The following is a 3,313-nucleotide window of genomic DNA, read 5'->3' as shown; positions in this document are numbered from 1 at the left end:
AAGCATGTCAGTAGGACACCTTTTGATCAACTACTTATATCTTTCCCAAGCTTCATAGAGGAACTCACCTTCCTTTTGTCTGAAGGTTTGGATTTCCACTCTAAGCTTGCTCATCTTTTGAGGTGGAAAGAATTTGGCCAGGAAAGCACTGACCAGCTTTTCCCAAGAGTTCAGACTTTCCTTAGGTTGTGAATCCAACCATGTTCTAGCTCTGTCTCTTACAGCAAAAGGGAAAAGCATAAGCCTGTAGACCTCGGGATCAACTCCATTGGTCTTGACAGTGTCACAGATTTGCAAGAATTTAGCTAAGAACTTGTGAGGATCTTCCAATGGAAGTCCATGAAACTTGCAATTTTGTTGCATTAGAGAAATTAATTGAGGCTTAAGCTCAAAGTTGTTTGCTCCAATGGCAGGAATTGAGATACGTCTTCCATAGAAATTGGAAGTTGGTGTAGTGAAATCACCAAGCACCTTCCTTGCATTGTTGTTGTTGGGTTCGGCCATCTCTTCTTCTTTTTCGAAAAATTCTGTCAGGTCCTCTCCAGAGTGTTATGCCTTAGCTTCTCTTAGCTTCCTCTTTAGAGTTCTTTCAGGTTCCGGATCAGTTTCAACAAGAATATTCTTATCCTTGCTCCTGCTCATATGAAGAAGAAGAGAATAGAAAAGATTAGGAATCCTTTATGTCACAGTATAGAGGTTCCTTTATGTGAGTAGAAGAAAATAGGAGAGAATAATTCGAACACAGAGTGGGGGAGAAGGTTCGAATTTTTTTAAGAAGAAGAGAGGTTTTAGTAAATATATAAATAATTAGAAAGAGATGAGAGAGAGAAGAATTCGAATTTAAATTAAAATAAAAGGAAAAATATTAGTTAGAATTCGAAAATAAAAAAAAGAGAAACAAAATAAAATTTGAAAAAGATATGGAATAGTAACTAATTCATTTAGTTTTCAAATTTTAGAGAAAAGATATGATTGAAATAGAAAACTTTTAAAATCAAACAAAAAGTTAAGTAGTTAATTGAAAAAGATTTGAAAACCAAATTTGAAAAGATAAGAAGTTGGAAAAGATTTTGAAATTATTTTGAAAGGATATGATTTGAAATTTATTTTGAAAAAGACTTGAAAAGGAAATTTAAAAAGATTTGATTTTTAAAATTAAAGTTGATTACTTGCCTAACAAGAAACTAAAAGATATGATTTTAGAATTTAAAGATTAAATCTTTCTTAATAGGCAAGTAACAACTTGAGATTTTTGAATCAATCATATTAAATATTAGCATTAATTTCGAAAATATGAAATAAAAATGAGAAAAGATTTTGAAAGTCAATTTTTAAAAGTTTTCGAAAATAAAGTAAAAATGAAAAAGATTTTGAAAAGATAGAATTTTTAAATTGAAAATTTGATTTGACTAATAAGAAACAACTAAATTTTAAAATTTTTTTGGCTAAGTCAATCCAAATTTTCGAAATTTATGAGAAGAATAAGGGGAAGAAATTTTTTTTATTTTTGAATTTTTAATGAGGAGAGAGAAAAATATCAAAGTGATGCAAAACATAAAAGTTTAAGATCAAAACTAATAATGCATGCAAGAACACTTTGAATGTCAAGATGAACACCAAGAACAATTTGAAGATCATGATGAACATCAAGAACATAATTTTGAAAATTTTTAAGAAAAGAAAGACATGCAAGATGCCAAACTTAAAAATTTTTATTCTTTAGACACTAATAATTCAAAAATGCATATGAAAAACAAGAAAAGACACAAGACAAGAAAATGCAAAGATCAAATAAAGAAAATCATCAAGAACAACTTGAAGATCATGAGGGACACATGCATGAATTTTTGAAAATTTTTAAGAAAATTTGAAAAATATGCAATTGACACCAAACTTAAAATTTGACATTAAACTCAAACAAGAAACACAAAATATTTTTGGTTTTATGATTTTATTAATTTTTTTTTGGATTTTTTGAAAATTATTTGGAAAAAGAAAAATAAGGATTTCAAAATTTTTAATAAGAATTCCAAGAATCATACAATGTTAGTCTAAAGCTTCGGTCTAAAATTTTAGACATGGCTTAATAGCCAGCCAAGCTTTATGTGAAAGCTTCGGTCCAAAAGATTAGACATGGCCAAATGGCCAGCCAAGCTTCAGCAGAGCATTACATAGAACAGCTAAATTGATGAGAAAGACAAAGAAGCTCTTCTAAGGATAAGTGAAACCTCGGTCCAAAAGATTAGACATGGCTTAACAGCCAGCCAGGATTTAACATATCTCATGAAACTCTAGAATTCATTCTTAAAAATTCTGAAGAACATATATTTTTTTATTTTTGTATTATTATTTTTTTTTGAATTTTTCGAAAATAAAAAGCTTAAAAATAAAATAAAATAAAATTACATAATCTGAGCAACAAGATGAACTTGTTAGGTACCAGAAATCAAGAGTGAAGAAGATGAAGATTGAAGAAGAACGTTGCAGAAAAGATTTTGCAATTAACAATGAAATTGGTATTTTTGTATCATTATTCAATAAAATAGAAGAAGTTTTATATTGTACAAGAAATGGGCCACATAAACCCTATATGTAGAACTCAATCCTGGCCCAATAACTAATTGATAACAGATTTTCTTGCTTAGTCAAGTTATCTCAGTATTACTATTGTTTATACACTTAACACCCCCCCCTCAAACTCATGGTCGTTTTAGACAAGACCCTGAGTTTGTTCTTGAAACGATCAAAGGTGGGAAGGGACAGAGGCTTGGTCAAAAGATCTGCAACTTGGTCTGTGGCTGGGATGTGAACTACAACAAGCTGATTGCGATTTACTCGCTCCCGTACTGAATGGAGATCAAGGTCAAAGTGTTTGGTTTTGTTATGGAGGATAGGATTGGCTGTGAGCATAACAGCACTGATGTTATCACTGTAAATCACAGGAGTGTTTGAACATTGGAGTCGAAGTTCAGTGAACAAGTTCAATATCCACCGAAGATCTGTTTCGGCTGCAGCAATGCTCCTGAACTCAGCCTCAGCACTGGACTTGCTGACAGAATGTTGCTTCCTACTTGCCCAAGAGACCAGATTGGTGCCAAGATAGACACAGAAGCCAGTTGTGGATCGACGGTCATCAACGTCCGAGCCCCAATCTGAATCTGCAAAGGCAAACAAAGTCAAATCAGTACAAGATTGAAAGAAAAGTCCTTGATCAATGGTACCTGCTAAATATCTCAAAATTCTCTTAACACACTTCCAGTGTGGGAGAAGAGGTTTATGCATATACTGAGAAACTTTATTCACAGCATAGGCA

General features: G+C 32.1%; 1 non-coding gene across 1 annotated transcript; it reads left to right on the top strand.

The window, feature by feature from the left end:
* Positions 1-108, top strand: LOC112731289 (small nucleolar RNA R71). The gene has a single exon (XR_003167074.1). It is a non-coding gene; the product is annotated as a small nucleolar RNA R71 (small nucleolar RNA).
* Positions 109-3,313: the final 3,205 nt, after the last annotated feature.

Source organism: Arachis hypogaea, chromosome 12, assembly GCF_003086295.3.
Source record: "Arachis hypogaea cultivar Tifrunner chromosome 12, arahy.Tifrunner.gnm2.J5K5, whole genome shotgun sequence".
NCBI classification, from domain to species: Eukaryota; Viridiplantae; Streptophyta; class Magnoliopsida; order Fabales; family Fabaceae; genus Arachis; species Arachis hypogaea.
This window is presented reverse-complemented; position numbering and strand designations above follow the sequence as displayed.